General features: G+C 36.9%; 1 long non-coding RNA gene and 1 pseudogene across 1 annotated transcript; one reads left to right on the top strand and one right to left on the bottom strand.

Moving 5' to 3' along the window:
* Positions 1–3,734: 3,734 nt before the first annotated feature.
* Positions 3,735–24,776, top strand: LOC140709039 (uncharacterized). The gene is made up of 4 exons (XR_012089372.1): positions 3,735–3,871; positions 16,462–16,648; positions 17,638–17,738; positions 23,483–24,776. It is a non-coding gene; the product is annotated as an uncharacterized lncRNA (long non-coding RNA).
* Positions 13,868–14,966, bottom strand: LOC119620520 (signal peptide peptidase-like 3; annotated as a pseudogene).
* Positions 24,777–25,737: the final 961 nt, after the last annotated feature.

Here is a 25,737-nt window from a genome sequence, read left to right as displayed (position 1 = left end):
AGCTATGATCTTGAAACTTATATGTGTTTTATAAGTCGTCATTTTGTTTATTTACATCTAACATTTATAGAGGGAAATTTTCTAATGTACCTTATTTATATGTAAATAAATTATTTACCTTTTCCTTTCTCTGGAAGAAAAATTCATTGCTAAGCTCAATTATCACTTCACTCTTATTGCCATAACAGCCAAAGATGTTCTTTGTTAAATATCAAAAAGTACTGAAAAAGATTTACTCTTATTATCTCTTGTCCTTTCTGCCACTCAACTTTTAAGTTCCTTCAACATACTGAAGTAATAACACAACGAAGGGCTAAAGACAAATAAAACAAAAACAGCAAAGAATTATTGCAAAACACTTGGTCTGATCTCTTCTCAAATTTCAGTAGCTCTCAAGATTTTAGGGATCAGGGCCCCTTTACAATCTTAAAAATGAGCTCCTTTATAGGAAGCAATAGTCATACTAGTATTCCTTAGAAGAAATTATGCAATCTTGGCATAGAAAGGATATAATAAATTATTTCCAAACTCTTCTTTTCACAGATGAGGTAAATAATCCCCAGAGAACAGTAGCAATTTGGTCCTGGACACAGGTGTATAGTATTACACATAATGAGAATCAGGTGTCTTGACCCCTCATCTAATGCTTTGGACATCAGACCAGCTGCCTGCTGGCAATTAGACAACCACCCGTAGTGCCAACATGTATTTAAAAAGGCTTTAAAAATGACAAGTAAAAATTATGTTGACATCTTTAACCATTAACAAAAAGGTGAAGAGAATCCCAACTTCTTCCCCAGACATTGTAAAGGTAAAACATAGAAATTCCCCATAGAAAATGTGGGAGGTTTTGAGAGTTGAGGGGAGAGAGAGATCTCAACTGGAAAATACTCAGCAACTGAAGAAACTTCAAATATTATTACGATAAAAGAAATCAGAAATATTTCTAGGTTGCTTACATAGAATAATATACTGAAAATTGACTAAAGATACATCTCTCATTTATTCAGATACTTTAAAATTTTATTTCTATAAATGGGAAGCAAAAAGAAGGCATAAAGCCTTCTTTAAATTTAATATTTTACATTTAGAATCAACTATAGTTTTTTTATTCCTACATCATTACAATATTAGCAAGTTTTCTAACATTAGCCACAAGTTCCTGCATCAGTGCAGAATATCTCAACTCAGAGGGTGAATCATGGAAATTAAAGAATTATATATAAATCAAATATTTTCACTTCTATTTAAGACCTAATACAGAAAGCTTAAGTGTTCGTATTGTAAGGAGGAGGAGTTCCCAGTAATGCAACTCTTTTGAGAGCCCTAAGCTAAACTGGGATTTCATTTCCACATCCACCAGCAGCCCTGCCCTACTAGGAAATGAAGGGGAGGTGGATCCACGTGTTTACAGTGGGCCTTTCACAGCTCTTTCAATTACCTGGTAGATGGCCTAATGTCTGGTTGTCTCACCCACGACCAGAAGGTGACTCACAAGGGAAACTTGATTATACCAGCAGATGCCCTTATCGCTTTTGTCTGACCCATGTGTGGTTTATGCCTGCCTGGCTCTCTCTCTGGTGCCAGGAGCCTGACTTTGTGTTCTGCCAGCTAGGGAAGTCCCTTTTTCTTCAGATGGAAGGTGCAAAATCAACCCACCACCACAACAGAAAATAAGCTCAAGGATTTATTACTTTCAGATTCTGGGAAAGGAGAGTGTAATGAGTTAGGAGAGCAGTAATGAGTCATTCATGCAAGAATGAAGAGTCAGGAAGAGAGAGAGAATACACGTGGCAACCAGCAGTGTATATGTAAGGCAGTACGGTGTGGCTCACTTTAAGTTCATGGGGAAATGCCTGAATGGTCCCTTTAAAGGAGGCAGTGGGAAAGTGGGAGCCCCCACCTGCTAGGCGGGAGAGATGCCCTGAGTTCTTAACTCTGGCCACCAGCTTGAGCCATTTAGGCGTGGCGGAGAACTGGAAACTGTGTCACAGGTAACTGAGACCTGCTTCTGGTCTGAAAAGGTTAGAACTATATTCAAAATAAAGGACAAGGCAATAGAAAAGTCATAGGGATTCACCACAGCAACTAACATAAAGTCTTCCAATGTAAGAACATACTTTCTATTCCCTGATGTGCTTTAATTTCATAGGCCATGATAGCAGATAATGTGCATCTCTTTAAAGAATAAAGGGGGGCCATTGTAATAAGTATGAAAAGCATATTTGAAGATGTAATTTTAAGAAAGATTTAATGAAGATTGCAGTGAATTGATTAAAAGAAATAAATTACCCATGGAAATATCCCTATAATATGTTAGTGGATAATTTTCCTTTCTTGTCAATAGAAAAATTCAGACATGTTTTACTTAATATTGTTAGGATAATAGATTAAATTAGTGGTAACGTCATCTATGAAATTCCAATTTACCAACAGTCAGTCAAATTCAATTATATTTTGTAATGCTATGATTTGTTAGTTCCTGCATTTTACTGTCAGTATTATCCAAATGTATGTTAAAGTATGACACAAAAACATTATTTTCAAGATGTAACTTCTATGGTAAACTTAATCCTATATTTCACAGGGATTAATGTAAAGCAGAAGCACACACAAATATACATGCACATTTAAGAACTGTGTTTGCATTTTCTCCTTTTAATAAGTACAAATCATACTTCATTAAGGTTTCTTGCAAACATATTTTAAAGAGCTGAACTTTTTGTCATAATGAATTACAACTTGATGTGTTAAAGGAAACAGTAAAGTTGTCAAAATAGGTAAGAAACAATTTTTGATGCTCAACACAAATTCATTGGAGACAATGGAACACATGTGGTAACTTGGCTCTCGCCCATTTTCTCCATCCACAGTAAATATCTTCTCGAAATAGGAAGCTGCACCACACTTATCGCAGGAAAGTATTTCATTGCTAGTGGCAGTGTAGTCAAAAGTTTTGAAACTCTGCTCATTAAGTAAAGAAAGAGCTTAACAAGCATGCATGAAATACTGTACTGCTTCTAACTTGCTCTTCTTTCTGAATTTACAGAGCTTAATGAATCATTTAACAAAAACAGCCTAACTACCCAGGCATATAAAAGTCTGATTCGTTCATCACCCAAAAGACTTAACCACAGGGATGTCTTACAAATTGGAATGAGAATTCAACCATTTCTTGCAAGTTGAGTCTCCCACCCTCCAAGTATTGTTAAGGGTTACACAATATATTTTCCCCCTTATCTTTGAATCTTTAAACATTATTTTCTTCAGTCTTAGTTTTATCTTGGGAAAAAAAAAAATCTTGTCCTTTGGTGGCAAATCTTCCTGAAATCTGGGGTGCTACTTCACTATGCTTAGCTGGATTGGGAACAGTGGTTTATACATAGCAAGAAATAGCAGTTCAGTAAACACATTTGAATGAGGAAATGAATGCATGAGTGAATGAAAAATGGAAAAGTGTCAAATGAAATGGGTACTGATTTCAGTGCGATGGGACTTTCTAAGTCTCTCTGACCACTTAGATATTTTAATGTATTAGTCTGTTCTCACACTACTATGAAGAACACCTGAGACTGGGTTATTTATAAAGCAAGAAGTTTAATTGACTCACAGTTCAGCGTGGCTGGGGAGGCAAAGGTGATGCAAGTACTTTCCTCCCAAGAAGACAGGAAAGACAGAGATTGCAAAATGGGAAGCGTCCCTTATAAAACCATCAGATCTCGTGAGAACTCACTCACTGTCACGAGAACAGTATGGGAGAAACCGCCCTCCATGATCCAATCACCCCCCACCAAGTCCTCTCCCTTGACACATGGGCATTACAATTTGAGATGAGATTTGGGTGGAGACGCAGCCAAACTATAACACTCAGGTATTAACACATGTGAAAGGGATTGTTACCGGGTTCCTTTTATGGCCAGAGTCACCTGACACCTAAGTTGCCACTAGAAGTTGAGCACTTCTGTGAGGAAGGATACAGAAAAAAAAATCTTCCCACTCAAGGCACTTAAAGGCATAATTAGAGTGGGACTGATAAACACAGGAAGACCCAGTGCATTGACCAGCAAAAGGAGAGGTTAGACAGATCATCCATTTCTTCCTACAGATGCTTGTCTTATAACATGAAAAGCAAAGCAAAACAGAATTATCTTCATTTCACGAACGTAGGCATCAGAAATGGTGAGTTGTAACCTTATGTCTTTCTGGAGCTGTCCAGGTAACCCAGGAAAGAACAGTTCATCTCTGTGTACTTGAGTTCCTTTGTCTCTATAATTAGGATATTAATTTTGACATCTGAAGGTTGTTTGAGAACAAAATGAAATTTTATTTCTGAAATTGACTTGAAAACAAGTGCTATACAAATCTAAGTTATTAAACTTTTAAAGATGAATTGAAGCTGACAGCTGAAGGAGGCGGAAATGGGTACTGAATATTTATGTTAAACCTAGAAATTTCTATAGCCAGAAGTGCAAGTCAGAACGATTGCAAAGTATGCTCACAAGTCAAGTTCCAAAACTGTTGAAAATGACATCTCTACCTGACAGCTACAATGGAACTTATCCAGTGAGTCTTCACCTCAAAGTAACTAATACCTGGGGTCTGTATCAGTCATGTGTCCCTTTAAATCCATTGAGTGATGCATCGAGACAGGTAATAGCAATTCCTCAGCCTCTAATTTATGCCTCTTATTCTGTTTCTCTCCACTGACAATCTCCATTTTTCTATAGGAAGACAAATCCTAGTTTGTTTAAAAAAAAAAAAAATGTAAACAGAAACAAGCACAAATAAAAACTAGGGGAAATGATTTGGGTTAAATAGCAGAAATTTGCAAATTTGAAAACCCATTCTGTGCTCAATATCCATGAGTAAGGAAACACATACTGGACTGGAAACAAATTGAACTTGGAACAAGATGCACAGGTTATGGTATTATTCAATGCATAACATGTATAAAGACTTCCTTCCTTCCTTCCTTCCTTCCTTCCCTCCCTCACTTCCTTCTTTCCTTCCTTCCTCCCTTTCCTTCCTTCCTTCCTTCCTTCCCTCCCTCTCTTCCTTATTTCCTTCCTTCCTTCCCTGCCTCCCTCTCTCCCTCCTTTCCTTTCTTCCTTTTTCCCTCCTTCCCTTCCTCCCTTTCTTCCTTCCTTCCCTCTTCCTCTTAATTTTTCTTCCTCACTTCTTTCCATTTTCCATCTTTCCTAACTTCCATCTTCCTTCTATTCCTCACCTTCTCTCTCCAATTTTCTCTGTTTCCTTATTCCTTTCTCTCTTTTTTTGTTTCAACTTTTTTATTTCTCTCCTTTTCCCTGTATGTTTTATTATTTTTCCTGCTTTTATCTTTCTTTTTTTCCTTTCATGTTTCTTTTTTGGCTTATATGTATTAAAGTCAGCCCTCTGTATCCACAGCTTCTGCTTCCATGGATTCAACCAGCTGTGGATAGAAAATATTTTAAAAAATAGAAAAATAACAATAGAACAATAATAAATACAAATTTAAAAATTCTCTATAGAAACTAAGTAACACTTTATATTTGGTATTATAAGTTATCCAGAGATGATTTAAAAGGAGAAGGTGCATTGGTTATATGCAAATACTACACTATTTTATAGAAAGGACTGTAACAATGCTGGATTTTGGTCTCTGCAGGGAATCCTAGAACCAGTCCTTCATGGATACTGAGACACAACTGCATATTATGTAACAGAAACATATTGAGCTTATAACTGGAAAAAAAATCTACATACACACACACACACACACACACACACACACACACACACACACACACACACACACATATATATTTCGATTTCAAATAAGCTGTTAGGAAAAGACAGACTGAAAAAGAGTTCACCTCTTGAACTCTTCAGTAATCTATTGGCTCTGGGTACCCTGGACTTTCTTCAATAAAATTACTCCTGATTTGAAGAAAAGTGACTGAAGAAGCTGCAGGAAATTCATCTTCCAACATTACAAACTAATTCTACTTCACGAAATTATTGAGGACCTCCCTTGCACTCATTACCCAAATAGAAGAAACTGTCTCAATCTGGCATAAAACGTGAAGGAAGTGACCAAAGTGGCTTTTTTATTTCTTGCTTTACTGACATATAATTGACAAATAAAAATTATAGATATTTAAGCTGTACAACATGTTTTGATATGCCTATATGTTGTTAAATGATTACTGCAATCAAGCTAATTAACATATCACCTCACTTAATTTTTTGGTGATGAAAATACTTCTCTTTTAGTAAATTAGTAAATTCAGTAAATACTTCTCTTTTGGTAAACTTCTAGTGTACACCACATAGTTATTAAATACCGTTACCACCTTGTTAGGTCTCCAGAACCACAGTGTTCCTTGACATTTCTGTGATTGCCAATAACATTAAATAAAGTCCATGAAAGGTTATCGACAATAGCTTTCATCACAACCAATGAGAAAGTTTCTCTGTTTAAAATAACATCACATAGAAATACTCATATATGTCTTTAAAGCAATGTAAATAATCATATTTTTTATTTCTGAATAAAGTAAAAGGTATGTTAACAAGATGATCTATCTGATTATATTATGTTCTCATATATAGGAAAGAAAAAACCAGCCTAGCAAGATATTCCAGATTTAAACTAAGACTACATTTACATCTAGGAAAAAAACAAAAACAAACTATACACACACACACACACACACACACACACACACAGACATATACATGTACAAATATACATCTGTAATACATATGATGCTTTAAAATATATTGAATATTGCATTAAATGGAGATAATTTTATAAATACAAATAACTGACATTTTACCATAAAATGTATATGCCTAATGTCTAGATGTCCAGATAAGAAGCATATGTATTTTTTTAATTGTGTGAAAACATGTTTATTAATGAGTACATAAACTTCAGATTCAAATTACTATATTCACATCTTTTTCTACCTGTGCCTTACATCACAGTATACTAAAGTATTTTTGTAAACAAGTAAATGTATATGGCAAAACAAAAATATTGCCCTATCTTGCAATTTTTCTTGTTTGGTAGTTTAAGCAGCACACTGAATTATAATTAAAAATATCAGTAAAGTGACACTTTGGAAACAAAATGGCAATGAATGAAGGAAGTTGAACATACTTTAAGCCAAATACTAGTGAGTATGTAGAGGGCAAGGATGCTGTGCCATGTGTCATTCAGTAACTGCCATGTGTGCGAGACTTTAAAAACTCCTCCTGCCCTTACAACATAGCTTTCCCACCAATGTTCTTGATGGTGATGATAATGATCTTATTTTCTAATACATGTAGTTGATACTCACCATAGCGAAACATATTTAAAAGAATGGCAAAGGGAGAAAAAATGTTATACATACACACACATCGAGTTAGATATTCACATTTGTATATATTCTATTATTTTTAATGCATCCACATATAAATCCACCATTTATTATATTCCATTTAAAAATACTTTGAATTCCAAAAAAGCTTAAAATACATGATTCTAAAATGGATAGAGGGCCAGGTATTGTGGCTCATACCTGTAATCCCAGCACTTTGGGAGACCAAGGCATGAGGATTGCTTGCCTTGGAGTTCAAGACCAGTCTAGACAACATAGCATGATCCTGTCTTTATAAAAAATTAAATTAAATTTAAAAATAGAAACTAAAATAAAAAAAGACAAAATGGATAGACTGTTCTTTTTTTGTTGTTGTTCTTTTGAGATAGGGCTCTCACTCTGTCACCCGGGCTGGAGTGCAGTGGTGCGATCTCAGCTCACTCCTGGGTTCAAGCAATTCTCCCGCCTCAGCCTCCTAAGTAGCTGGGATTACAGGCACCCGCCACCATGCCCGGCTTATTTTTGTGTTTTTAATAGAGACAGGGTTTCACCATGTTGGTCAGGCTGGTCTCAAACTCCTGACCTTGTGATCCACCTACCTCGGCTTCCCAAACTGCTGGATTACAGGCGTGAGACTGTTCTACACCTATGCTGCTAGAAGGAAACATATGCTGCCAGTATTTTACACTATGGCATATCATGACTACATACAATGTATTAAGCTACAGAAGAGTATGGTACAGAAGAATAAAAAGCATTTATCCTCTATGTTTACCTTTTCTGAACAAATCTAAAGTTTATTTCAGAGAAAAGTACCTGAACCGAATAATGTAATATTATTAAGATCCTAGACTTTGCTGTTTATCTAATGCATGCGTAGACATTTACCTTAATTTTATCATAAACAAGGTCACATAAAAGCACGTAACTTTCAACGGCCTACTGTTCTCACTTGGATCTTCTGAATGGGGGATATTATAATTTAAATGCTATTAGTTCTTATGTGTTAAGTTTTTCTGCAATGTCTGGAAGGTAAAAATCCAAACAGATTGAGCATTTTCTATGTCCATTTTCTTGTTCCATTTTATTTTTTCCCATGCGGGCTAAAATGAAAATTTTCTAATTAATATTCTTTGTATTGCCTCTTTAGTACCATTCTTTTTAGAAACACTTGGTTATTTAATAAAGTCATTTGTTTAAGCAGATTCTTTAAGCAAACAGATTGCTTCTTGGGAATAAATTAGACATTTTCATAAGTACTTTAACACTGTCACAAGGTTAGTCGTTAATACTTTATAGAAGTCATTTAATAAAAAGGAAAGAATATAACTCTTTCCTAAACAAACTCTTTTGTAAATTAAGAATAAAGATCTGTACTTAGAGTATACATTAACTAGTGGATGCTAGAGTTGTATTAGTCAACTATGATAGCAATGAGGACACCATAAAATTGCCTGTAGAGCAATTTAAGGGATAGCAATCACTCATGGAGTGCCTTCCTGCAAGGCAGGCATCAGGACAGCCATTCCAAATGTATTACCTAATTTAATCATATCAATTTCCCAAGATACATATGCATTTCTACTTTCCCATTGAAAATAATGGAAATATTGAAATTAAATAAATAACATTTTCAACGTCAAAACCCAGAAACTTTGGATTAAAAGTTAAAAAACTTCTGAGTCCATTCCCATTCCCTTTTAATACATTACCTTACCTCAAGTGGGAGGAATTAAACTAACCGAAATATAAATGCTGTTGTTGTTGTTGCTATTCTACTTATCCTGACAAAGAAATAAAGGTTTAATCATGTGCATATGCATTATTCCTTTCCCTTAAAATTTGGATACTGCAGAAAGAACAATAAATGCTTGTGTGTAAAATATATTTAATTTCTTTAAAGAAATTATTCTTATCGTTATTCTTTCACCATTACAGTACGTTCATTTTTTTCTCATTTAATCTGTTTCTGTGCAAAATAATGATCACAGAAAGTTACAAAATGAGTCAGATGGACCACTGTAATAATAATAATAATAAACATGTGAATGGGGTGAAACAGATCAGTGGCAAAAAAAGTCATATCCATCTGAAAAGTAGGACAATAAGCAGTAGAACCATGGTCATCAATGATTGGATGAAATGAATGAAACTTTTTGAAATTTTAAGTAGACTAAGTGTACTTTCTTCCAAAACAAAGTTACAATTTTGGAGATATCTGGATACATTCATTAAGCCTTATATGTTTAACTTTACGTTATTTTTTATTATAAACATTCTAGCACTTTCTCCCAATCTTCCCAGCCTACTTCGTTCTTGCAGATTCTTAGTAGCTTTTTGATCAGGCATCCACCCAGGCAGGGACATGGCTCAGTGACACCAAGCAATGCCACATTTGATTTTATTGAACATGAAATAGACACAGAATATGGATGGAAGGCAGCATTTCTCCATGGAATACAGAAAATGAGAATAAGCTGTCATGTGTTAATCAAGTTCATGTTTTTGTGCTATTCTTTTCATGTAGCATGTTAAAAACCCCAACAAATTATTTAAAGTAACATACATTGTATGTTATAAGAGAAACATTTCTTAATAAAGGGGTGATTTAATGTTTCTCAAATCAAATGGTCTTGATACCCATTGAAATGCTTATCAATATTGATTAATAAACTGCAATTAATATAAAAATGCAGAAACAAAAAAATAACAGTATGGTTACATTTGAAAGAGATCAAACTGAAAAAAAAGTAGTCTGTTTGGAAAGAAACATTTTAAGAATATCAACGGATTAAATATTCAATTACCTAAGTTACAGAGTCATTATAATCATGTAGTATTTTAGAATAAAATATAACATTTTGGTTTCTTAAATAGATAAATATGCTGGAGGACTAGATTCTACAGTGCTTAGTTTTCCTATTACCATTTTGAACACCGGTTACAAGAGTGATGCAAGACGATAAACAATTTATCAAAATATGAATTATAAAAATTTTCCCTCTAGGGAATTTACTTCTGTAATGATTTTACCTCATTGAGATATGAATTTATCAATTCCCATTATTTTTTAAAAAACATATTTTAAATACTAAATTGAAAGCTATACTTCTAAGCTTTACTATATTCTTTAAACATATACATTTGGGGTTTTAAATTATACTTTAATTTTTTTGTCAATTATTTTGATGAATGTGTCACTCTTGAATTTCACAAAACTATTTTTATTTGCTTTGGGTATATATCCAAATCTTTTTAAGGTTAAAATTACCCTACTCAGGCTGTGGCAGCAAAAGTTTGAGATAGACCCCAATATTCTTTTTTGAATAATTCAAATATACAAATATTGAAATAGTCAAATAATAGGCTGGGCGTGGTGGCTCATGCTTGTAATCCCAGCACTTTGGGAGGCCGAGGTGGGCAGATCATGAGGTCAGGAGATCAAGACTGTCCTGGCTAACACGGTGAAACCCCGTCTCTACTAAAAATACAAAGAATTAGCCGGGCGTAGTGGCGGCGCCTGTAGTCCCAGCTACTCGGGAGGCTGAGGCAGGAGAATGGCGGGAACCCGGGAGGCGGAGCTTGCCGTGAGCCGAGATCACACCACTGCACTCCAGCTTGGGCGACAGAGCGAGACTCTGTCTCAAAAAAAAAAAAAAAAGAAAGAAATATTCAAATAATAGAATATTTGTGAAATTAAGACACCAGATATGTTTGCTTTCTGTTCATCAAAAATTATCCTGAGTGGGCCTGGCCTTATCTGAAGGAGGAAATATAGAGCATGGGAGAGATTCTGCTGCTGGCACTGAAGAAGGCTGCCATATTGTGGGCGGGGCTTATGGAGAAAGCACAGGCCAAGGACCCGCGAGTCGCTAGGAGCTAAGAGCATTCCCAGCTACCAAGAAAACAGGGACTTAAGTCATATAGTAGTCAATGCATTCTGCCAACAGTTTGAGAGATCTCAGAAGTGGATTCTTCCTTAATAGAGCCTCCAGATGAGGATATATCCAGCTGGGACCCACTTCTGCCTTATGAGACACTGAGCAGAAGGCCTATCCAAAACAAGCGAGGCTCCTGACCTATGGAAACTGTGGGATGCTAAATTTGTGTTAAGCTGCTACATTTCTCGTGATTTGTTCTGCAGCAGTAGGAAATGTATATACTGTTCCTTCCCCTACAATGACATAAAATATAAGCCAGAACAATTAGGGATATTTAGGCCATTATTCAAAATCTGTCTGAAAATGAATTGGAGAATGATAATATTTTACACATACTAAGATAGGACAATTTGAAAATCTACTGGATTTTCAAAATCCAGTAGAGCTATATAGCATTTACAATTTTTTATTCACACTATAATCTACATTTGGACATTTTTTGCTTTCCCTTTCTAAATTGTTTTTCTTGGTTTTTAAAGAGAGATGGTAATGTTTTTAGTTATTCCTGTCTAAAATTTTGAGAATAATTGCATTTACCATCATATCAGACTCTGGTAAATAAGGTTATATTATGGCATTATGGTTTATTACTACATCTTTTGTCAATTATTTTGTTAGTTGCCACTAATCCCCCAAAATATATCCTTAGGTTTTCCCATTATTATATAATATTTTCAAATGGCTCCCTACTTTAATGGATTTTTTGGGGGAATACTGGAATACTCTAGAGTTAGTTGTTACATAAATACTGAAGACCTAATTGTTCTGAGAGTGATTTACCCCAATTTTCTAAAATAACTCTACTTTAAACTTATTTATATAATCATTTGAGAAACACTATAAACAGGAATTACAAAACCGTATATGGTAATTCTCTCTAAAAATAACACTGCAGCACAAAATTTTGAAAGGAATAGCATGTATCTATTTGAGATTCTGTTCTACAATCTTTCTCTCTGTCTCTCTCACATATTTCTTACAGTCCTATTTTAAGCATCTAGCAAGGACTTTTCTGGAGCGTCAGGTAAATGGTTCCCTCATCTAGCTTCAACTTTTATAGGCAAATAATAAGTGTTTTTACTTCTCTATTTACTTAAGAGATCATGATTTGATTTATATTTACCTTCCATTGTATGTCATGGGATTGAGCTAATTTTAAATGTAAATAATAATTCTTGGTGAATTTTTATTTTTATATAGTTTTTTATTTTAATTTTATTGTTGTGTCATTGAGTGTCCATTTCTGTGTCAGAGAAAAAGCTAAGTTGTATCAATAATTGAGTTCCCTGAATAATCAAATGATGTCCTATTTGACATTACTTTGAAAAAACAACTTAAAGCCATGTGATAAAAATTATCTTATTAAATCCTATGACAACCCTATGAGATGGGTGTAAAAACCTGCCCACAAGTAACAAAGTTATTAAGTGAAAGGTTGGAAATGATCTGGTAAGTCTGCCCTCAGTGTGTTGTGCTCTATGACATGCTGCACTGAAGCTGTGGTTCATAGACCTTTACAGGTATGCTAAGACTTTGAACCCTATTCTCCATGCAGAGGGGCCTCACTAAAGCATTATTTACTGTGTCTCCACCAAATCTCACCTTGAATTTTAATATTCCCCAAATGTCAAGAGTGGGGCCAAGTGGAGATAATTGAATCATGAGGGCAGTTTCCCCCATACTGTTCTCATGGTAGTAAGTCTCTCAAGATCTGATGGTTTTATGAATGGAAGTTCCCCTGCACCAAGCTCTCTTGCCTGCCATCATATGAGATTTAACTTTGCTCTTCATTCACCTTCCACCATGATTGTGAGGCCTCCCCTGCCTTGGGGAACTGTGAGTCAATTCAACCTCTTTCCTTTATAAATTACCGAGTCTTGGTAATTGTGTGTTGGATTGTAGGAGCACGCATTTGCAGGTACCACGATCCTCCGATACCTGGTAAGTGGAAGTGATGCTAGAATGTGTCTATAGAGTGTATTGCTATCACCCAGACTTTCTATTTCTAGTTTGTCCAGATTTAGATTTGATCAGTTTTCTGGTCTAATAAAAAAAAGCATTTCAAAAACAAAAGAAAAGAAAAGAAAGAAAGCATTCATACCACAGAAAATATTTAATAAATCAAAATATAGGAAAGAAGAATCTCCATGGGAAACCGGTCCCAAAGTTTCGAGGGTTCATTGAGGGAATTTTGGTTTGCTAATTTTTTTCATCCTTTTAGTGGTGAAAAGGTCTGAACAACTCCTTGTTTTCAGTTTTGAAACAGTCACATCTCTCTCTACCGCAAAGTAACCATGCAGTGCAGATCCATAAAAAACAGGGAGGAAGCAGTGCCAGGGGGAGGCCTGTCTCTCTAGAAGGGCGTCCACCTCCACATCTGCAGAAAGAGAAGGAACCGAACAGGGCTCCAGCACTTCTGTCCTGCAAATAAGCTCCTTTTAAATGTGAAACCCAGTCACCCAGCAGTTCCTTTAACAGGTGTATCTCTGAATACCAGGCCAGTTCTGAGAGGAAGCAAAACCACAAGTTGAGAGAAAAGGACTATCATGGGCATCTGGTCACTTTCTACGTGATCCATCATACTTCCAGGAATTGGGAGCTTACTGGTCTTGGAGTGGAATAGCTCAGACCACATCCACCGGACATCACCCTTTAAATACATCATGAGGAGTGGCAATAATGTAAATGGCACCAAACAGAGAAGGGCAGGCTGGGCGGCCTGGTGAATGTGAGAGGCCACAGTAGCAGTGAGCAGATCTACAAAGTATCCCATGAGGGTGCAGTGAAAGTAAAAGACCTTCTGCGTGTGCCCAGAGATGTTGGCAGGTCCAGGGCCACCACAGGAGGCCACACGGGCTTGTTTTTTGTAATTATCATAGCGAAGGTCAAAGCATAGCAGATGACCAGGTATAACAATGTCTCCAATGCCCAACATGAGGAAGTGGCTCCCAGTGGAATGTGGGAAGACCAGTTTTCCAGGCAGAGACAGGCGAGGAACATCACGCTCAACACCAGACCCCAGGTTGAGCTTCCAGGACAGAACGTAAAGGGGATTTTCAGCCAGCTGCCATGGCCACGTTCACCATGACATTGCTATTAAAGATGTAGGCTGAGAAAAATACCTAAAAGACATCATAGATTAAAAGTCCTGGGAGAAGCAGACAGGGGACTTTGAGACACAGCAGGCAGACAAAGGCAATTACAGTGACGTCCATGAGAAGTCAATGGCCAGCGAGAACCCAGATGAGGATGAGCATGACAGACAGAGATAATAACAACAACTCAGCAGTAGTGAAACATCCACAGAAACCCAGGGAAATCTTTTTCTGACGTGAACAGAGTCTCGTTAAATACGGGCACATCAGGAGAAGAAGAAAAGTAAAAGTTATCATTGTAAGAACTGCTGTACATATTGTGAAAACTACTTGAGCTCAGTCAAAGAAGCAGAGCAATAATAAAAGAGAGACAGATGCTCCAATCAGAAGGAAGAGAGCCTGGGTAGAGTCAATTGTTTGATGCTATTACTGGTGCTGTTGCCATTGAAAGACCCAGAAGAACTATTGCTGTCTTTCTGTGAACTCACTTGTCTTTCTGTCTTTTCTATGCACCAGTCTGTATGTGAGAATCGGAGGCTGAAATTTGCAACATAAAGATATATAAACTTTTTCAAGGGCATTTAATCTGAAATCTGTACAAATTGTTATTTTAGTATTAAACCAAAAGCTGATATATTTCCTGGATGAATTTGATAAACACATTTCTAAGGCAAAATCATTACTTGGTAATAATATTTCTAATCATTAAGAACAGTAAATAAATACAAATTTAATTAATCTTCAAGTGACATATTTAATAAATAAAACTTCCAGTTTAGGATGCCAGACCAACCACATATGAGCATCTCTTCTTGCTTCCAAGATACCATGAAATTATGTGAAATTATGAGGTATGTTTATTATAAACTCATAATGATACATAGAAATTGAAGAAAATCAGGCTATAAGATTGTTTTACACACATCTATAATTCAAAAAACAAACGGAGGAAGACAATAGATGAAACAGGTTGGAGGAAGTATATCCCAGAGAACTCACAGGACTGCAACTCTAAGAGACTGAGGAGCCAGAAAATACATGGCTCCACATTGATGTGTTCAGGCAGAAATAATCAAAAACTTACCCAAGAGATAGCACATTCCATACCTTCACAAAAACTGAGTGCCTGGGGACATACCACCCTGGACAAGAATTGGAGAATTATTCTTTCAAGAAATAATACTCAGGAAGAAATAAGAAACTCTGTTCTAAATAAATGAAGGCTAGTGTTTAGACATTTCTCCAGATCTTCACCCTTTAAAGCTCATGAGTCACTAAGTTTGACTTCTGTACTTAGCAATTGCCTTTGCATTGCCTTGTTCCTAAATATGAATGAGCAAAGAAGACTCTCTGGCCATTTGAGGAAACACTGTGACATGAAAGAAGAACCTACCTCTCTGCAGAAAGGAGATTAAAACTCACAGGAAACACTAATGATTTTATAAAAATAAGTTTCCTAAAAATGAAACAAAACCTCTAAGTATAACAGTATCTCCCAAGGACCATGTGGGGAATATTAAAATTCAAGGTGAGATTTGGTGGGGACACAGTAAATAATACTTTAGTGAGACCCCTCTGCATGGAGAATAGGGTTCAAAGTCTTAGCATACCTGTAAAGGTCTATGAACCACAGCTTCAGTGCAGCATGTCATAGAGCACAACACATTGAGGGCAGACTTCCCAGATCATTTCTAACCTTTCACTTAATAACTTTGTAACATTGTAGGGAAAGGAACAGTATATACATTGTCATGAGACAATAGGCTGTGGAAAGGAGCTCTTGGATATTAAAAATAAAATTGCCATAATAAATTAAGAAAAACTGAAAATATAGTTGCTAAATGAATAATTAAATTTAAGAGTTGGAGAAGTGAAATTGTGACAATATCCTGGAAATGTAAAACTAAAGATATAAAGAGATCTAGGATACCCCGATTCATGAAGATCCATTGTCGAGTTCAGTGCCAGAACCAGGGTGGGAGCAGCTGCAAAACATTTGTAGTGAATAAAGAAATTAGTTTATGAGTGTAGTTGCCGCTGGATGATTTAATTTCTCAACTTTTCTGTGTCTTCCAGAATGTTTAGCAGGGAGGAACACTATCTTCTGGGAGCTGCAAAATATGCTTGCACCAAAAAGTAAGCCGACGGGACAGGGAATGAAGGAAAAAACCAAGAATGTTTCATGTGCCTAGGAGATGCCTGGATTCTTCAAAATGGCCAGACCCAAGGAAAGAAAGGTCAAGATGGCGGCAGGTCACCTCGGGCAGTTGGAGGAGATTATGTGCCAGGGCATTTCTTCTTCCTGTCCCTTGCCACAGCACCCATCCCCTCTGATTTTAGAAAAGTCTTACAAAAAATGTGCTAAGAGTTTAACAAGATAAGACTAATTTCAACAACAAGTATGAGTGGGAATTGAGCTCAAATAGTGTAGTATCTATATATACATGAAGTACTAATGGATGTAAGTTGGAAAATGTGATAATATGCTCATTTGCATAACTTAATGGTATGGATATATACATATGATTAAAGCTAACTTTCTAGTTTCAATGAAATTTCATCAGGACACTGATTTAATGCATAGAAAATGTGACAAAGCAGGTATTGAGAACACATATGTCCCAAAAGTGATTATGCACTTTTCTAAATTGTCTTACATTTCTGGTAGTTAGTTGCAAATAGCCTTTGCAATTTGCTCAGTTGTGGCATAGCACAATATTTAGTTATTGTGCAACATGGTTCGGGAAACAATCCGATATTATGGAATCTTGAGCACCCAATTATAAGTCAGATAATACTGTGCACATTACTTAGATTCTCCAAACATCACTTTTCTCCCTTGTAAAATGTTGATTAATTATACCTTTATATATGTTTATAAATTTTAATTACTGTCTATATTGAAGTACTAGAAGTATATTATGTGCCCATCATTATTATTATACTAAGTAATTATTTGCTGATAACATTAGATTTTAGGAGTTAATCTATTGTTTAATGCTAGATATTCAAATATTCAAAAAAAGAAAAGCAGAAAGCACAGATGTCTTTGGACTGTTCAAAGAATGACAATATGCTAGATCACGTGAGAAAAGGATAAAATTCGTAGTTGTTGAAATTAGAAAAGTAGCCAAGAGCCAAATAATATGTTAGAGCAAAAGATGAGGATTTTGAATTAATTCTTTATGAGATGGGAAACAACAGGGCAATTTTGAATGCAGAAATGATATGATCTAACCCATATTTTAATAGAACTTTTCTGGCTACTTTATGGAAATAAAATCTTGAGGCTGGCCAGTTAGGGAACTACTAAAATTGTCCAAATAAGAAATGATAGAGTGTTGGATTAAATGGTAAGTGAATATGCTGAATGCTCGTCAGATCAGATTGTATGCATACTTTTGAAAGTAGAGCTGACAAAATTTGTTCATATGTTGGATTAAAGAAGCAAGACGAACAGCAGAAGCAAAGATCACACTAAGATTACTGTCATATACTATTAAAACATTGGATTATTGATAGAGTTTGGTGTCTCCCCATCCAAATCTCATCGTGAATTGTAGTTCCCATAATCCCCATGTGTGATGGAAGGGACCCAGTTGGAGGTAATTGAATCATAAGGGGTGGTTATGCTGCTGTTCTCATAATAGTGAGTGACTCTCATGAGATCTGCTAGTTTTATAAAGGGCAGTTTCCCTCCACGTTCTCTCTTGCCTGCTGCCATGTAAGACATGCCTCTGCTCCTCCTTCACCTTCCTCCATGATTGTGAGGTCTCCCCAGGCATGTGGAACTGTGAGTTCATTAAGTCTCTTTTTCTTTATAATCTAGTTTCAGGTATTTCTTCATAGCTGTATTAAAATGGGATAATACAATTACCATTAACAGAGGTGAGGAAATCTGAGGACCATATTTTGAAGTGGAATATCAAGGATTCATTTTAAGATATGTCTTGCAAGATCTTCTCTACTGTACTTCCCATCACTTGCTAAATCCAAATTGACCAACAATAGCTGTTAAATGATGCCCCAAAACTTGCTACCCCTGAATACTACAGTCTAATTAACAAATCCAGTTTTTCATACCTTCCAAGGATTCAGTGAACAGCTCTCAGAGAAAAACTGTCCTTTCCCAATCTATGCTGTCAGCTCTGAAAGTCATTCACCTTGAGATGTTGTCATGCTGCAATGGGTTTATTTAATTTGAGGTAATGGCCTTTGCTATTGATTCTCCTTTGAGAAGAACTGGATCAGGACCAGATCCCCATTACGTGGACTGGATACTTCAGTGAAAAAGGAGAACAGCACTGAAGCAACATTGCTCTCTCTCCCCACTGAGGCCGGTGTGGCTAGACACCAGATGAGCTCTGATTCTGCTTGGAAATCTTTCATTTTGTGTTGAGTGCCACTCACATTTTATGTTGTTACTATTGTCATTGATGGGGCTTTTATGTGTGAGATAAAGATGCACTGTTTGTGACGGAGGGGAGGTAGCACGTGTTTGCTTCTCACCACTAGAATTGTAGACAACGAAGCCAGTGGCCCTCTGACTGCTTATTAATATTTATGTTGATGTGAGCAGCACCAAACATAGAATATGACATGAATCTCACCAAGGACAATTGATAATTCCAATGATCAGTCTGAAGAATTTTTGACATAAAGAAAATTGTTCATTCAGAGGCATAAAAGGGAGAAACCTTCATGAGATTTTCTTTCTTGTCTAAAAGAAAGAGAATATGTAAGTGAGGTCATCTTATTTCAACCAATTATATAAATCTCACATTTGTGTGCATGTGTGTGTGTGTTTGTGTGAGTGTGTATGTCTGTGTCCAAATGGGTTTCCTGCATCTAATCTTTCGCCCTTGAAGAGGAAAGATAATTACATTTTACTGATGAAAATTTAGTATTTGTCTGAAGCTAGCTCCCACTTACTTCTCCTGTTACATTTTTCCTTTTGTCTTCTCCCACTCTCTTCTCTCTGGGGGAATTTTAGAGACTTAATGATCAAAGTTTTGTGTTTTGTCTTTATGTGTGTATCCTAAGAATATCTAGCTCAGACAAACTTTGAAAAAAGAGCTAAAAAATATTAAACTGCATTTGTTTTGCTTAAAAACATATGGGCCATGTAAAAAAAGGCAACAATAAGAACAACAACAAAATATAATCTAGTTATAGACTTTCTTGCTATTTATAAGATCTGTAGTTGGAATAAAAAAGATGGAACTTATGATTTTTAAAGTCTTTGACTTTTGTTTTGTTTTGTTTTGTTTTTGCTTTTTTGAGATGGAGTCTCACGCCGTTGCCTGGGCTGGAGTGCAGTGGCATGACCTTGGCTCACTGCAACCTCCGCCTCCTGGGTTCCAGAGGTTCTCCTGCCTCAGACTCCCAAGTAGCTGGGATTACAGGCACCCACCACCACGCCTGGCTAATTTTTTGTATTTTTAGTAGAGGCATATGTTGGCCAGGCTGGTCTTGAACTCCTGACCTCATGATCTGCCTACCTCAGCCTCCCAAAGTGCAGGGATTACAGGCATGAGCCACTACTTCCAGCCATCTTTAACATTTTTAACATTCAGAGGTTTGTAAATTGTATTTGAGAATTATGTAGGTTCATAATAGTCCTGAACAAATACATGAATCCTTTGACAAATTAGAATTAGTATATAATAAGGGTATTCTCTAGAATATTGTCTATCTCCTTCCACATTTTATTATATAAAATTAATGTCAACGCTAAGTCTAATTTATTCAATACCAAGGTCAAGATTTTCATGCTTTAAATTTTCTAAATACTCTACATTGGTTGTGAAACTCAAGAAAGTCACAGATATTTTAGGTTTTACATATTATGAAGCTTGGCAGTCCCCAAGACAGCTCTCACTTTTGATACCAGCTGCAAGTTTGAATTCCTAAGACCACCCTCAGATTCAAACAATTCACTAGAAGAACTCTCAGAATTCAGAAAACGCATTATATTCAGCATTATTTTTTTTTCTTTGCTGCAAAAGAATCAGATTAAATTCAACCAAGAGGCCAATAGAGTGGGTCCAGGAGTCACCAGATACGCATTTCCAGTTGTCCTCACAGTGGACTCATGTGGATCATGCCTACTTCTCCCAGATATCTTTGAATATCTTTGAAATTCCAACGAATAACAAAATAATTTGCTCTCTTACCTTCAAAATAGAAGGATAATAAAATGCTTTGGCATTCTCCATTCTTCAATTTTTAATAAATGTAACTATAATGGGAACTTGTTGTTTATATAATTTAACATGCAATGGGAAAAAGAATCTCAGTTAAGAGAAGCTCAGTTTTCATAGTTTCACTATATCCACATAAAATGTATTTGTATAAATCACTTCAATATTTCTTATCTCTCAAGTTAAAGAAACATATTCATGTTCAAGCATCAAAACTGGTGAATGATTCTCCCTATTAACATTTGTTTTGTGATGTTAATGCACATCTCAGTCAGGGACAATCAGTGGCAAATACAGTGGCTTCGTGATGTAAATGGAAAATCCAGGGAGCTTTGTCCCCATGTCTGTTCTTACTGTTTACAACAGGGGCATCCAATCCCCAAGCCACGGACCAGTACTAGTCCATGGCCTGTTAGGGACTGGGTTGCACAGCAGGAGGTGAGTGGCAGGTGAGTGATCAGTGGCAGCATTAGATTCTCATAGGAGTGCAAACCCTATTGTGAAATGCACATGCAAGGGATCTAGGTTGCACACTCCTTATGAGAATTTAATGCCTGATGATCTGTCAGTGTCTCCCATCACCGCCAGATGGGACCGTCTAGTTGCAGGAAAACAAGCTCAGGCTCCCACTGATTCTACCTTATGATGAGTATGTAATAATAGTAGAAATAAAGTGCATAATAAATGTAATAATGCACTTGAATCATCTTGAAACCATCCTCCCCACCCCGACCCTGTCCATGGAAAAATAATCTTCCACGAAACTGGTGCCTGGTGCCAAAAAGGTTAGGGATTGGTGCTTTACAAAGTGTTATTCCCAGATAATCATGAACACTGTGTTGCTATTTACAGAATAATCATCAACAGTAACCTAATTCTCCAGGCTGTCTTGTAAGAGAGGATTTCACTCTTTCACCTTGATAATGCTGGATAACATATATTATTGAATAGATGGTTAAGAGAAAGATTGGCTGTAAGCTTAAAACACTGGCAATTTTACTCTAAATTATTGAGGATGTTTCTGGCATGTGTTTTTCATGCCAAATGAATGACACTAGCAAAGCTGTAAAGGTGAAGCATTAACAGGAATAATGGCTTAAATGAAGGCTTTGAACATTTGAAGATACATTTTATACATGGTCACATTCAAATGGATATAAATATCTTCTAATTATTGTCTGTTTTCTGGATGGCAGTTTTTCCCTCTCAAGAAACAACAACCTTAGCACTAGCTTAATTTTTTTTTCTAGACTATATATTCTTACCTTGGGACACATCAACTTACTTATCCAGTTACAGAGGCACCAACTTTATAGGGACTATAGCCAAGGAGTTTGCAAAATATGGTTCATCTTCCAGAACGCAACTCCTCTTATCATCTTAAGTCATCAATGGAAATTGAAAGAATACATATTATCCCAAAATTAGAGTTTCCAAAATTGAGAATTGCTGTAGAGATTTTATGCTATATATCCAAATCTTTAATCAACAAATCCAGTTGCACTCAGCTTTTTCCAAAGACAAATAAGAGAATCCTGCATGATCTGCCAAGATTACTGGTTTGCTAAAAATGACATCAACCTCGGAATGCTCTTAGGCCATGGAAAAAGACTATCAGGCACTATCAATCATAAATACTCTAGTAAAACTTCACCGAATGGAACTTTGGGGTCACGTCTCTCAGTTAAAAGTCATTATGCATCTCCAGCATCTCCATCCCAATGGCAGCTATCACACAGAATCTCTCAGGATTCTTCAGAAGCAGGCACATCACAAAGGGGTCTGTTTTCCAAAGAACCTGGATGAAGCAACAGGTGGAAAACTTCTACCCAAGATTTCTTGTTTTGTTAGAGTAGGTAGCTTGGCAGACATGGACAGGAGGGGCCCTGCCCCACAGGAATGTCAGGCAACCATCGGGTGATGCTCAGGTGGTTGTTAAACTGTCTCTCTAAAATAATAATTGGTTGCAGCCAGTGCCAGGGAAAGGTAGTCTCCCATTAAATATAAAACACCTGAAGCTGGTGATTAGCAGCTTTCTGATAAGGTCTCTGGAGTTGGGCAAGTGGGCTCCAGCATGCGCACTAAGAGGCAAAATGGTGGAGTGTAACTGGCATATGACCCTTCTCTGGGAATGTTCAACCTGGTAAGGGAAAAATGCCTCAAAGGAGCATGCACACGACTTGTAAACACACTCCGCATGTGCCCCCTCTTAAGTGCTGGCAGTCCACTGCACGTGCAGAGAGCCTGCCCCAAGGAAAAATCAAGGGAGAAGAAACAGAAACCTCAGAATCATCCAGTGTGTAAAAATCTGAAGTCAAGGGTTGACTGGGGCACTTGGATCTCCCAAGCTGCCCACTTGACCTCTTCCAAGTGCACTTCCTTTCATTCCTGTTCACTCCTCCCCTAAAACTTGCCTCAGTCTCTCCCTCTGCCTTATGTCCCTTGGTTGAATTCTCTCCTCCAAGGAGGCAAGAATTGAGCTGCTGAAGACCCATTGAATTCACTGCTGCTAACAGTTTGACTGCTGCATCACTGTGACCACCAAACACTTCTTCTTCTTCTAGCTGTCTTATTCCTGTCTTATGAATTTAAATTCCAGATTTTTAATGAATGAGGATTTAAAAACTTCAAAAAATGCCCTCCTTTAATACTAACACTTTGATTTCTACAAATGACTCTGTTATTTTGAAAATACTTCACTAATCGGATACAAAATGAGACACAAAAGAAAGAAACCTTGACAACCTGGCTCTTCTGCCACATTCTGGGTCACCTGGATCAAGGAATCCAGACGGAGGGTGGAACTTGGTTTTATGATTAAAACCAGGTAAAACGGTGGGCTGGATGGACAACCTTTCAAAGACTGTTAATGATTCTAGTTCTTGTTTTTCGAGGCTTCAGAGTTCTACACTATGTCCTACACACAGCCCTAAATACTTGTTAACTGCTACCCCCTGGACAGGTTATTACAGTGACCACAGAAATATAAGTCACATAAGGAGCTGCTGAATGCGCTCAAGACTCCACAATCTCCAAAGATATCGGAAGGCACGAATGGAAATCTGGACTCCGACAATTGTCCTTAGCATGTTATCTTTTACGCCAATGCTGGCCAAAAAGAAGGACTTAAAATGTTGTACTGATCCTTACAAGAACTTAGTTTCCACTGTTTCTTTCCACTCCGTTTGCTAAATTCAAATTGATCAACCAATAGCTGCTTAACTAGGGCCACACCTTGCTCTTCCGGCATCTTATCCCATGAGCAACATGATTTCAGTTTCCTCATAATTTCCCAGAACTTGCCAGTGAATAATTCTTGGAATAAAACTGAACTATGACTGTGAAACTGCCTTTGCAAAAATCATAACTGAGAAAATAAGACAGTAAAAGAGATGTGTCCTAACTGCCTTCAAATCTTGCTTTTAACCTCCAAGCTGTCTTATTCATTGCTGGTGTAGTCTAAACTAATTTTGGAAGAAACTTAGTTTATGATTTAACTTTGAAACCAAGATAACAATAGCCCTTTCCCTAAACAACCCCCCTTCCTGCCTAGAGCCTAGACTGCCTTTGCAGGACTAACAAAATATCCACAAAGTTAGAAATTATGGCTTAGGAGTCATGCAGCTGGAGGGTGCAAGAATCTGAACCTCTCCAAATCGCTCCTGGGGATAACATCACTAATGTAAAATCTAAGATCAGTGTTTCAGATATTTTGCAGACCCTGCACTTGATAGATCAACTGGCACTACCCAGGTCTTGATAAACTGGCTCAGTTGGATTTGTGGCCTCTGCCTAGGAACTGATTCAGCACAAGAGGACAACTTTGACTCCCCATTATTTTATCTCTGACCTGATCAGTCAGTACTGCCAACTTTCTGACCCCCCATACACCAAATTATTCTTGAAAACCTCAATCTCCAAGTTTTGGAGGAGACTGATTTGAGTAATAATAAAACTCTGGTCCCCTGTACAGTCAGCTTTGCATGAATTAAACTCTTTCTCTATTGCCATTCCCCTGTCTAGATAAATTAGCTCTGTCTAGGCAGTGGGCAAGATTAACCCACTGGGCAGTTACATCTGGCCTTTCCAATTCTGTCTTACGAAATATTTATCTACCTGGTCCCCACAATATAATCATCTTGAACTGTGTTTCATGTTGCAATATTTTAATAAAGGCTTGAGCTAATAGCTTTTGATTAGTTTCTCGCCTTTCACATTTATTATGAGATAATCGTCTACTAAATATTCTAATGGAATTAATACACAAAGCATAAGATTGTTTTTTTGCTAACCCTCAACTAGTGAACAGTTCAATAATTACACAGGACCCAGTTATAAATCCTCCAAATTATATATGTACAACAAAGCCAAAATATTCCAGGTAAGCACCAAGGCTAAGAGAGGCCACACTGGTTGACATCTATCATTCATACACTACCCAGATTCCCCCAATCAGAAGTTAGAACCTTATTTCTCCATGTACAACAAAAATAAATTTCTAAGCACCCTGCCAACTGACTGAATGGACCCCTTCTCTTGGCCAAGATCATTCCAAAGAAAACTTGAAAAACTAGTCAGGCTATGATGGAAAAGGGAGTGGTCAGACATGCCTCATTATACTCTCCTCCCCTTGGAATTCAGACACAACTGATCAGCATTAGCATTAAAATAGAAATCTTAACATTGAGAGAACAGGCTTTTTACAACAATAAGACATCACATTCCAACCTGACTCTGGTATACCATCACATGGCAGATAGAAGCCCCCTGAAATTAATCAAAGTATTTTACCCTGAAATATATTTCTTTGAACAAAATTTGAAATGGCTCTGCAAAGTTGTCTCTTGTGAGGAAATCTTTCTTCTGTAGAAAGTCCCCTTCCCCTTTCAGGTCTCTTCCTGTTCCAGGAGAGATTTAACTAAAAGTCCGGCACCCTTTAGAGTCTGATAAAAGACCTTTACCATCTACCATCTATTCTTCTGAAGCCTGCTATCTGGAGGCTTCATCTACATAATAAGAACCTTGGCCTCTCAACCACCTCCCCTCTCCCACTTATCTTAACTACAAACATTTCTTTCTGCGGACTTCAGCTTTTCAGGAAGAGCTTAACCCCTTCAACCAATTATCAGTTAGGAAATCTTTGAATCCA

The sequence above is a fragment of the Chlorocebus sabaeus genome, chromosome 18 (genome assembly GCF_047675955.1).
Source record: "Chlorocebus sabaeus isolate Y175 chromosome 18, mChlSab1.0.hap1, whole genome shotgun sequence".
Taxonomy (NCBI): Eukaryota; Metazoa; Chordata; class Mammalia; order Primates; family Cercopithecidae; genus Chlorocebus; species Chlorocebus sabaeus.
The sequence above is the reverse complement of the archived record's forward strand: the minus strand, read 5'-3'. Positions and strand labels throughout refer to the sequence as shown.